Source organism: Molossus molossus, unplaced genomic scaffold, assembly GCF_014108415.1.
Source record: "Molossus molossus isolate mMolMol1 unplaced genomic scaffold, mMolMol1.p scaffold_m16_p_1, whole genome shotgun sequence".
In the NCBI taxonomy this organism is placed as follows: Eukaryota; Metazoa; Chordata; class Mammalia; order Chiroptera; family Molossidae; genus Molossus; species Molossus molossus.
In genome coordinates this window covers 106,507,872-106,521,122 of record NW_023425344.1, presented here as the reverse complement: position 1 = coordinate 106,521,122, position 13,251 = coordinate 106,507,872, and positions in this window count along the sequence as shown.

Genomic DNA, 13,251 nt, shown 5'->3' with positions numbered 1-13,251 from the left:
GTCTAAAGCTAGCCATATATGTTTCCTGGTAAATAATTAGTATTTGCCTGAATGGGTAATGAATTGTGTCTTAATCAGTAAAATTGAAAAACTACCAGGATATATCTCAGTGTAGCTATTCCGACTCCAATTTTTTTTCCAGGAACAAGATGTTTTAAATTAATTTCTTCTAATCAGGAAGATTATCTTCTATTGGTTTTTAAATACAATTTGTTGTTCATTTATTAGTGTCTCTAGTTCCAGGATATCAATTATATGTATTTTTTTAATGGCAAAGTCTAATCCCAAATTTTACTTTGTAATTTTAGCATGTCCCTCAGTTGAATGCACATTAACTAAAACATGTACATTTTTAGTGTTCATGATAAATGCAATTATGACCTTATTACATTTTTTTATATTCTTTAAGAAAGTACATTAGGCTTTTATATAGAAATATTTAGGTTACACTTAATTTGTGCTCAAGTAATAATAAAACATTTGTTCTCTTTGATTCTCTCAAGTATGGCCCATCTCCTGTACGCTTGGAGCAACATTTGGCTATGTGGCTGGAAGGCAACTTACATGCAAGAACAGTTCATTGGAACAAAGAGTTTTGTGTGCAGATTCCATAAAGACTGCAGAAATGTACACAGTCTAAGGCAGGCAGTCCCATTTACAGCACTGTTTTTAATGTAGTTACATGATGTGATTATAGTTTTTCAAACTATGAACCCCCTGAGAGATTGTACCTTCTAGTTGAAACAAAGTATTTATTATAGATTGTGGCTTCAGATGCTGTTTACTGCTTCTTAGACCTTTAAGAAACATACTTAATGAACTTTATAGAATTCTGAGGACAGGGTTGTTTATTTCTTTCGAGTTTTAAATTGCTTCAGTATTTATAAGAGGTCTGGGTATAGCTGTAGCATTTCATAGACTTTCTTAGAGAGAAATGGACAGTTTCCTTAGCCACTGGAAATGTTTCTCACATAATCAAACAGTTTATACATCTTGATCTTATTCTTTTTTTTTTTTTTACTGTGTGTTTCTTTGGAGTTAAAATGGCCCTGATGGCCTCATCAGAACAGTAGTCAATCCCTTCTGGGTTAAAGCTGAACATTCCACATAGCAGCACGCTCCTATCTCTTTTGCTAGTTTCTGTAGTTGTTCCACAGGTACAGGTTTTTCATTCAGTCTTGCTAAAGTTTTAGAGTCATCTCGGAGATCAATCTGAGCTCCTATTAATAAAAGGGGCACATTTGGTGCTATTCCTTAAGTTCTGATACCCAGCTCTCACATTTTGAAATAGGACTGTATTCACCACAGAGAAGCAGGTAAGACAGAAATCAGTCATCGCATAAGATAAAGGCCTCAGATGATTAGTCTTCCTGTCTGGCCTGTCATAGAGTCCGAGCCACTGCTCGCCCCAGCGGTGACTGACAGCCGCGGTGAAGACGGCGGGCGCACTCCCCGGGGAGGGCGTGGTCGGCAGAGCGCAGGGGAGGCACGTCGGGCCCACCGCCCAGTCGGGACGACCGCCACTCACTGAGCATCAGCGCATCAGCGCGGGGCAGGGAGCCACGCTGCAGCCTCCGGCCTCCCGGCATGGTCCCCCCGAAGCCCCTTCCCCGGCACCGGCTCAACCCGAGCCCGCCTGGGAAGTCCACCTCCGCTCCGTGAAGCAGGGTTGTCTCCCCGGCTTCCTCCGCCCGAGCGGCTCTGCCCAGGCCCTGGTCACCGCCCCACCGCCCGTCCTCCCGCGGTCCCGGCAGCTCGGGCTGCGCCCTTTCTCAGGCCAGCGGCCTCCCGGGGAGGATCCGCTGGATCATCTCAGTTACCTTTATTTTAATGAGTTATTGTTCTCCAAGTATCTTCTTTTTAAATAGCTTTATTTGTCTTTTTGTTTTTTAATCTGCATTTGTTTTTAATGGTCTTGTAGTGGAGTTGTTTTGGCTTTCAATTTGTTCCTGAACTAGGAGGCATGGTGTGCATTCCTTGGATGCAGACTCAGAAGTATAAGTAATTTATTTGAGAGGTGATTCCAGGAAACACGAACAGAGGAGTAGGGAAGTAGGACACGAAAAGGAAGGAATCCAATAACATTATTAACCAGTCACCACTGTGGGCAGGGAGCTGAAACCTACTGGGGAAGTCTTTGGGGCATTGTAGAACATGTCTCAGAGTTTCCTTAACCGACAGGAAAAGAAGTGAGGGTATTTATCTACAACTTCCTGTCTGTCACTGGTTATAGGCTGTTTCTTAGCATTAACACAAACACCCTGACACTTCTCACTTGATCTGATTGTGGGCTGAGCATATCGCTTTGGTCAAAAAACCCAAAACTCCACAAAACTTCAGGCAGTGTCACAGTTCACAGAAACCACAGGTTCAGAGAGAAGAGAGAGAGCAAGGCAGAGCGCAGGACACTAATGGCCAACTCCCTGTTCATCTCTGCAATGTTTTCATCACTTCACTTCTTCTTTTAATGTTACATGAAAGAAGCCAGTCACAAAAGACCAGGTATGATTTCATTTATATGAAATGTACAAAATAAGCAAATGTGGACAGAAAGAAAGTAGATTAGTGGTTGTCTTAGGCTACAGAAGTAGGAAGGGAGGCAGAGGAGGAATGGGGAATGGCTGCCAATGACTTTTTGGGGAGTGATGAAAATGTTCTCAAGTTAGATTGTAAGGACAGTTATACAACTCTGTGGATATATTAAAGACATTTAATTTTACATTTTAAATGGGTGCAATTTATATGTAAATTATATATCAATAAAGCTGGTTTAAAAATAACAATACAGGGAAGGGGGGTGGGAAGAGATAAACCAAAGGACTGATATGCATATATGTATAACCAATGGACACAGTGGACACAGACAACAGTGGGATGAAGGTGGGGGGGGGGGCGTGTCAACAGGGAGAAAAAAGGAGGGACATCTGTAATACTTTCAACAATAAAGATAAAAATTTTAAAAACATTAGAGACCAACCTCTGAAAAATTCCCAAATATTTTTAAATTAAATAACACACTGCTAAAGATGATATGGTACACATATACAATGGACTACTACTCAGTCATAAGAAAAGATGAAATATTGCCATTTATGACAACATGAATGGATCTTGAGAATATCATGCTAAATGAAATAAGTCAGAAGAAAAAAGTCAAGAACCAAATGATTTCACTCATTATGGGATATAAAACTGAAAACAACAAATGAACAAACAAGACAAACAAACAAAAACTCATAAACACAGACAAGAGTATGGTGGTTAGCAGTGGGGAGGGAGAGTGGGGGTAGCAGTAGTAAAGGGGGAAGGGGATCAACTATATGATGACTAAAGGAGGTTTGACTTTGGGTGTTAAACACACAACGCAATATACAGATGATGAATTATATAGAATTGTACACTTGAAACCTATATAATTTCATTAACCAATGTCATCCCAATAAATTTAATTAAAAATTTTTTAAAAGACTCATTCATTATAAGGTTACAGTAATTGAAACAGTTATTGGCATTGAGAGGTAAGTAGATCAATAGAGCAGAATAGAGGGTCCAGAAATAAAGCCACATATATATAGACAATGATTTTTGACAAAGATGCAAAGGCATTCGATTGAATAAAGGGTAATCTTTTCAATAAATGGTACTGGAACATTTGGCTATTCATGTGCAAATAAAAAATGAACAAAAAACTTTGATCTGTTCCTCACACTTCTACAAAAATTATCTCAAAATGGAACAGAGACCCAAATGCAAAACCTAAAATGAAAAAAAAAAAAAAATTCTAGGAGAAAATTTTTGTGATCTTAAGTTAGGCAGAGTTTCTTAGCTATAACAGCATTCATAAAATAAAAAATTGATAAATTGGGCATCATTAAAATGAAGAATTTTGCTCTTCAAAAGATACTGTTAGATACTGTTGAAACAATCCACAGCGTGAGAGAAAATACAGTATTTGTAAATTACATATTTGTTGAACAACTCACATCCTGAATGTAGAAAGAACTTTCAAAACACAGTATTTTTACTAAGTTGTCAACCTAACAAAAAATGGAAACAATCTAAATAGACACTTCACCAAAGAAGACATGGATGACAAACAGCCACATGATCAGATACTCAACATCATTAATCAACAGAGAAATGAAAAATAAAACCCCCAGGAGACACTAGGCACCTTAGAATTGCTAAAATTAAAAAGACTAGCCACATGAAGTGCTGACAAGGACATGGAAGAAATGAAACTCACATTTACTTACTGCTGGTGGGAAAATGAAATGTTAAAATCACTTTTGAAACAGCTTGAAAGTTTCTTAAAAGTTAAACATTTATCTACCATATGACTCTGCAACTCTTCTCCTTGATATTTACTCATGATAAATGAAGGAATTAGTTCATACAAAAACTTGTACATGAATGTTCAGAGCAGCTTTATTTGTCAAAACCCAAACTAGAAACAACTCACATGTCCATTAGTAGATGAATAGATAAATAAATTATAAATTATAGTCTATCCATACAATGGAATTCCACCCAGCACACAAAGAAATGAACTATTGGTACATCCAGAAATATGGATGAGACTAAAAATAATTATGTTAAGTGAAAGAAGCCACAGAAAAGTACCTACTGCATGATTTTATTTACATAAAATTCAAGGAAATGCAAACTTAACCCATACTAACAAAAAGCAGTGGTTTTCTAGGAATGGAGTGCAAGGAGAAGAGAATAAATTGGAATGAGACAGGAAGAACCTTTTAGAGGTGATGGTTAAGTTCATTATCTTTATTGTGGTCCTAGTTTCTTGGGTATCTAATTGTACACTAAATATGTATAGTTTATTGTATGTCATTTATACCTCAATAAATCTGTTTAAAACTTATCAAAGTACATTATAAATGTCTTCATTAAAAATAATGCACATTGCTTGGCTGGTGTGGCTCAGTGGTTGAGTGTTGACCCATGCACCAAGAGGTCACCTGTTTGATTCCCTGTCAGGGCACATGCCCAGGTTGTGGGCCGGATGCCCAGTGGGGGGGCACGCAGGGGGTGGCCAATAGATGTTCTCTCTCAATGATGCTTTTTAACTCTCTTCTTTCTTTTCTCTCTAAAACCAATATAGAAAAATTATATATATATGTATATATAAGAAAATGCACATTTTGCTTAAGAAATAGAGGGTCAAAGCAGTATAAAGTAAAAGCAAAATTAGAATTTACAAGGTTCTGATTAAGGCATAATATAAACTGGAGTTTTTTAATTTTTGTTGTTTGTTTTTCTTTTTTAAAGTTAATTATTATTTTGATGAGCTGTTACCTCAAATCATTAAGCTAGATGGTTATTTTTACCCTCAGAAAAATACACTGCATTGGTGGATTTTAAAAATATTTATAGCTATTATAGAGGACTTTTGAAATGTTATATATTGTCACATGTGGGAAAACAAATTATATTAATAAGTCTGAAGACTAAGAAACAACTTTAAAAATGTGTTTAAAGTGTGTTTAAGGGTGTCAGTAGAGAAAATTAAAAAGAAGAAATAGATAAGTATGGAGGTTCTGAGATGAGGTACTTGCTAAATACATTTAATACTTTCAATTTGGCAGCAATATGAGAATCAGATTGAACCTCATCCTAAGAATGATAATTACAAGATAATGTGGAGGAAATTTATCTTCTTTCACTACAACCCACCTTGGAACAAAGAATTCCAAGAAAAAGCATTTCTTCGACTGAGAGTTCAGGAGCTTCATGATGCCCGAATGGAGTTTTAAAATAAAGAAAACAGAGCTGAAGCAATCTGAATCAAAGAGCCCATTTTATGGTAACATGCAAATCAGGTTGAGTTACAGGCTATAGATGATACAGGTTTCTCTATCACGTTTATCATTAGTTGATTGACTTATTAATGAAATAAATAAATATGTATTAAGCATCTACTGTTCACTGACACTTGACCAAGTGCTCTTCAAAAGTATGATCTAAAATGAGCAAATTGTCTTCTATTTTTATCATTTCTAATTTGTTGCCATTTGTCCCATATTTATACCATGTCTTCTGCAGTGCCCTTGAACAGAGGGTCCACCTAAACGTGTCCCCCCTCCGTATTGCCACTCCCAGCACATTATTTCTTCTCCTGCTCCTTGGAGAATCAATCATCCACTTATACCTCCCTTTCCGCCTCTCTACGCAATCATCTACTGCCTCTCATTCAAGAACAAGTCTCAGTGGTTGGCTCAGGCTTCCTTCCCTTTAGCTCCTGTCACCATGTGGCATCATTTCAACACAAGCTTAGGTGACCCGTCAACTAGATATTCAACTCCTTGAATGTCTCTTCTTCGGTGACTTCTACTTTTCCATTTCATGAGCCACTTCCAAGTCACACCTAGATCAGGAACTGCATCATATCAATAACACTAGTTAATGTTCGCCCCCTTCCAACAACTTTACATTCTTCTAGTTCGAGTATTTAGAGTACAGTAGTTTTTGTCTTTGCATCTTTCCTTTCTTTCTTCTTTCCTTTTCTTTTTTCTTTCTTTCTCTCCATTTTTCCCCTTTTACTTTTGTAACTGATATTCTTTCATTTTATATCCATTGCCCCTCCTGTATTCAGTTCCTCCTCTACTCACTTGTTTTTTTTATTTATTTATTTATTTATTTATTTATTTTTTATCCTCACCCGAGGACATTTTTTAGATAGAGCGGGAGGGAGAGAGAGGAAGAGAGAGAGAGAGAAACATCGATGTGGAAGGGGCACATCGAGTGGCCGCCACCCGCACGACCAACCAGGGCCGGGAACAAACTGCAACCGAGGTACGTGCCCTTAGCGGGAACCGAACCCGGGTCTCTCTGTACCGCAGGCCGACACTCCAACCGCTGAGCCAAACCGGCCAGGGCTCACTTGTTTTTTTAACATTTTTTTTTTTATCTTCACCTGAGGACATTTTTGCATTTAGTGGCCACCCCACAACCCCAACTGGGGCCAGGGACAAACTGCAACCAAGGTACATGCCCTTAGTGGGAACTGAACCCAGGACTCTCGGGTCTACAAGCCGATGCGCTAAGTGGCCAGGGCCTCTATCCACTTTTAAAAAATTGTTTTTTATCCTCACCCAAGGACATTTTTTTTGTTTTTTGTTCAGACAGAGTGGTAGGGAGAGAGAGAAACATCGACATGAAAGGGACACATCGAGTGGCTGCCACCCGCACAACCAACCAGGGCCGGGGATAAACTGCAACCAACATACATGCCCTTAGCAGGAACTGAACCCGTCTCTCTGGACTGCAGGCCAACGCTCTAACCGCTGAGCAAAACCGGCCAGGGCCCTCTATTCACTTTTAAGTTAACTATTGTGACCTGACCAGTGTGACTCAGTTGGTTGAGTGTCATTCCATGCATCAAAAGGTTGCTGATTTGATTCCCGGTCAGAGCACGTGCCCAGGTCAAGGGTTGGATCCCTTGTGGAGAGCATGCAGGAGGCAGCTGATCAATGTTCCACTCTCACATTAATGTTTCTCTTTCTCTCTCCCTCTCCTTTCTTTTCTAAAAATCAATAAAAATATATATATATATTTTAAAAATTAGCTACTGTGATTAGATACCTTACTAAACTCTCACATTATTTTTAGTTTTTCTGTAGGTTCTTTGGTGTCTCTAGGTATGTCATCTGCAAATAATAAAAAAGTTTTTAGATTCCTTATTTTTCAATTCTTGGGCCCTTAATTTATTTTTTGTATTGTTATTAAGGTATATAGTAAAATAACAAACAAATGTGATGCAATAATAGTTTCTCTGAAAACATAATGCAAATAGTGCCCCTCTCTCAATCTCCATGCAAACTCTTTAGTCTATGTCCCCATTATCTTTCCACCTGAGCAACTAATCTAGCCTCCAAAGAGGACTCCCAATTCTTTTTTTTTTTTTCCCATTCCTTCTGTACTTAACAGCCAGAAAATCCTTTTAAAAACACAGTCTAGGTTAAGTCATTGCTTTGCTTTAAACCTGGTTTATAATTGCACCTAGAACAAAATCTAAAAGTTTCACATAACCGATGGACATGGACAAAAAAGCTGGGGACGGGTGGGGGGATGAGGAATAGGGTGTCAATAGGGAAAAAAGGAGAAACATCTGTAACAAAAATAAATTAATATAAAACAAACAAACAGCCCTGGCCAGTTTGGCTCAGCGGTTAGAGCGTCAGCCTGCGGTCCCGAGAGACCCGGGTTCGGTTCCCGCTAAGGGCACGTACCTCGGTTGCAGTTTGTCCCCGGCCCTGGTTGGTCGTGCAGGTGGCAGCCACTCGATGTGTCCCTTCACGTCGATGTTTCTCTCTCTCTCTCTCTCCCTTCCTCTCTCTCCCTCCCATTCTATCTGTACAAAAAATGGAAAAATATCCTCGGGTGAGGATAAAAAAAAAAAAAAAAAAGAATAAAACAAACAAGTAAACAAAAAAATCTGAAAGCTTTGAAACAGTCTACCTCTTCAAGCCTGTCTTTTCTCACTAGGTTTTTCCACAGTATTTTCTTTGATTTCCTAAAGATGACAAAGCATTCCTGCCTCAAGTCCTTCTCAGTGGCTGTTCCCTCTGCCTAGAATGTTCTTTGCCTCACACTTTGCCTATAAAACTTTTACTCACCTTTTAGGTCTCAGAACTCTTCCAGAGAGACCCTCCTATTCCAGAAATCCAGTCAGCTAATTCTTTAATTATTTTTCTATTTTTTTTTCTTTTTATTAATTTTAGAGAGAGAGTAAGGGAAAGGGAGAGAGAGAGATAGAAACATTGATGAGAGAGAACACTGATTGTCTGCCTCCTGCATGCCCCCCACTGGGGTTCGGGCCCACAACCTGGGCATGTGCCCTGACGGGGAATCAAACTGGCGCATGGGTTGATGCTCAACCACTGAGCCACACCAGCTGGGCAGTCAGCTAATTCTTTTTAAATATTTCATATAACTCTTCATTTTTCTTTTAGAGCTTGTACTACCTTTTGTAAATATATATATATATTTAATGTGTGTGTGTGTGTGTGTGTGTATGTGTGGCTACTTAATATATATCTTTCCCATTATACTAAAAGCTCTGTGTGTTCATCCCCTAGCCTATGGCATTTTGCCTAGAAAATAGTATACTCTTAATAAGTATTTATTAAACAAATAAATGGATAATGAGGATATAAAGATAAATAAGACACACTCCTGGCTCAGAAAATGCACACACAAATCTCTGCCTCTAATCCCAATGATTCTTTTTTCCTTTCCAGGATTAGAAATGGCAATAAGGAGCAAGGTGACATCCATGATCCCAACTTCATACTCCTTAGTGAGAGGACCTTTAGTCAGAAATTGACTAATATAATAAATTATAACAGCCTGAATTTGGGCCTGACAGGAGAAGCAGGATAAACTGGGGCAAGAAACTAAATACAGGGTTTATTCATTACCCATCCAAATCCAGCAGCTAGGATAGCTAAAATACCCATGATCAGAATTTATTAGAGTATAGACCTAAACAATATAATACTTATATTCCTTTTCCCACGTGTTATTTCTCCTTTGATTTCTTAAAAGATACAAATATTTTTAAATAGTGTTGCATGTGAGTAACGAAGGAAAAGAGCCAGACTTTCGTCCAAAGGAAAAACAAGTGGCAGTTGTTAGCTTCCAAACCCAGAAGCAGCCAAGTTTACCCGAAAACAAACATGCAGTCCTATACATTTAAATGCAGGTTGAATGGCAAATATGTGTTCCTTCTTAGAGATTCCATCTTTCTTTCAGTCTTGGATGATAAGCCAGCTCTCCTCATATTCATGGACCCCTGCACATATGCCTCGAATACCATCTTCTCCTTCCTCCCTCGAGACTTTCATTTTGCACCATTGTGTACCTTCAGCCTTGCTCTCTCTCTCTCTAATGGAAAAATCTCCTTGAGCTATAAATATGCTTGTTTCTCATTTTCTTAAATTTATATTACCTCTGGCTACTATATAATTTATATGTCCCTTTCTCATTAAAGCACTTCTATTTTCATACCTCCCACTCCTTACCTACTGCAATCTGGCTTCCATTCCATCACTCAACAGAATACCCTCTGGAATAACTTTCTATCTGAGCATTTTCTAGTCTTTAGAACAGTGGTGAGCCAGTAAATGTTGAACAACCAGCTTATCAGAGCAGGAGTAAAGGAGCCTGGATTAATAGTGTATTCTACTTTTAGTGATGCAAATACGTTCACCAGGGCTGATTTCAGCTACCAACTTGTCACCAATTGGCTTGCAAAACTCCTGAAAATTTAACATTGGCTCTGTGAGCCACTACAAGCCTGCTAACCCTTCTGTTACATGGGAATCTGTTGACCCCTCCTTGCTTCAATTTCCCATTCTTTTGTACTCCATGACACCACTGCTTTTGAGAACCCTATCCTACTTTTTTGGCCATTTCTGGCCTAAAATCTTATTGTTTCAAACATATATCTCTTACACAGAAGTTTTATTCTGTCTGATGGATATTTCTACAGACAGACTCCTCAAACACAAAATGTAATAATCTTTTCCATAATCTGGCTTCACTACCTATATTTAATCTATAAAGCACTGCTTTATTTCCTAAATAATTCTTAAATTCATCTCTGCCTCTCCATTCTTATCATTTTAGCTATTTCTGAGATCTGGAATCATTTATAAAGCCATCTGTAAGATTCAAAGTTAACGATGTTCTTCCCTAGTGTCAAATTGTTCGGTGGATCACCACCCACCGGCAGTATTTCTCAAGATGTGTTCTATGTTGTAAGGGGAAAAAGAGGTTTTTCAGTGAAATAAGTCTAGGAGCAGTCAGTTAAACAAAGCCAAGTTTTGTTTTTAATTTTCAGAGAATAAAATTTGCAGGGACTTTCAAATGTATTTGGCCAGCCTAAAATTTTATTTATTTATTTATTTATTTATTTATTATTATTGTTATATATTATTATTATTTTATCCTCACCCAAGGATATTTTACTATTTGTCTTCAAATAGAGTGGGAGTGAAAAAGAGAGAGAGAAAAAAAAAACACATCGATCTGAGAGGGACACATCAACTGGTTGCATCCCACACGACCCTGACCAAGGCCAGGGACAGACTGTGACTCATTGGTCTGCAGGCTGACATTCTAACTGCTTAACCAAACTGACCAGGGCTAAACTTTTATTTTTTTAGAGGGAGGAAATAATGAGTTAAAACACTATTACTTAAAGGAAAAAAAAAAAGGTCAAACTCACAGAAACAGAGAGAAAAAAATTGGTTGCCAGGGATTGGGGGAGGGAGGTAAATAGGTAGAGATTGGTAAAAGAGTACAAACTTTCAGTTCTAACATGAATAAAGTCTGAGGATTTAATGTATAACATGGTGACCATAGTTGATAACACTGTATCGTATAGTTGAAATTTGCTAAGAAAGTGGAACTTAAGAAGAAGCAGTAAATAAAAAACTCCCAGCAAACAAAACTCCTGGACTGGATGGCTTCACAGGAGAATTTTACCAAACATTCAAAGAAAAACTAACACCTATTCTTCTCAAAGTACTCCAAAAATTTCAAGAGGAGGGAAGACTTCCAAACTCTTTTTACAAGGCCAGCATTATCCTAATTCCAAAACCAGATAAAGACACTACAAAGAAAGAAAATTATAGGCTAATATCTCTGATTAATATAGATGCTTAAATCCTCAACAAAATATTAGCAAATCTGATCCAGCAATACATTAAAAATATCATACATATTATCAAGTGGGATTTATTCCAGGGATGCAAGGCTGGTACAATATTTGAAAATAAATAGATGTGATATATCATATGAAAAATGAAAATTACATGATCATACCAATAGATACAGAAAAAGCATTTGATAAAATCTAGCACCCATGTATGATAAAAACTCTCACCAAAGTGGGAATAAAGGGACCATACCTCGACATAATAAAAGTCATATATAAAAGACGTACAGTCAACATCAGACTCAATGGGCAAAAACTAAAAGCATGTTCCTTAAGATCAGGAACAGGGCAGGGATGTCTGCTTTCACCACTCTTATTCAACATAGTATTGGAAGTCCTAGCCACAGTGATCAGAAAAGAAGAAGAAATAAAAGGTACCCAAATTGGAAAGGAGAAAGCGAAACTGTCATTATTCACAGATGGCATGATATTATATATAGAAAACCCTAAAGACTCTACCAAGAAACTACTAGATCGAATAAATGAATTTAGCAAAGTAGCCTAATATAAAATCAATATCCAGAAATCAGTGGCATTTCTATATACCAATAATAAACTACCAGAAAGAGAAACTAAGAAAGCAATACCATTTACTATTGCAACAACAACATAAATAAGGTACCTAGGAATAAATTTAACCAAGGAGGTAAAAAACCTGTACTCAGAAAACTATAGAACATTGAAGGGAAAATTGGAGAAAATACAAATAAGTGAAAGCATATACCTTGTTCATGGATTGGTAGAATTAACATCATTAAAATGTCCATATTTCTCAAAGCAATCTATAGATTCAATGCAATCCTTAATAAAATTAAAACGGTATATTTCACAGATCTAGAAAAAATATTCCAAACATTTATATGGAACCAAAAAACACCAGAAAAGCCACATCAATCTTGAGAAAGAAGAACAAAGTTAGAGAGATCACAATACTAGATATGAAACTATATATTATTGTCATCAAAACAGCCTGGTACTGGCATAAGAACAGACATATATAGACCAATGGAACAGAACAGAGAGCCCAGAAATAAACCCATGCCTCTATGGTCAATGAATACTTGACAAAGGAGGCAAGAGCATGCAATGGCATAAAGACAGTCTATTCAATAAATGGTGTTGGGAAAATTGGACAGGTACATGCAAAAAAAATGAAACTAGACCCCCAATTTATACCATACAGAAGAATAAATTCAAAATGGATAAATGACTTAAGCATGAGTCATGAAACCATAAAAATCTTAGAAGAAGACATAGGCAGCAAAATCTCAGAAATCTCTCATAGAAATATTTTTCCCAATATATCTCCTTGGGCAGGGGAAACAAATGAAAAATAAACAAATGGGACTACATCAAACTAAAAAACTTCTGCATAGCTAAAGAAAACATCAACAAAATAAAAAGGGAACTCTGGGAGCACATATTCATCAATGATACATTTGATAAGGGGTTAACCTCAAAAATATATAAAGAATCTATACAACTTAACTCCAGCAAGACAAACAATCCAA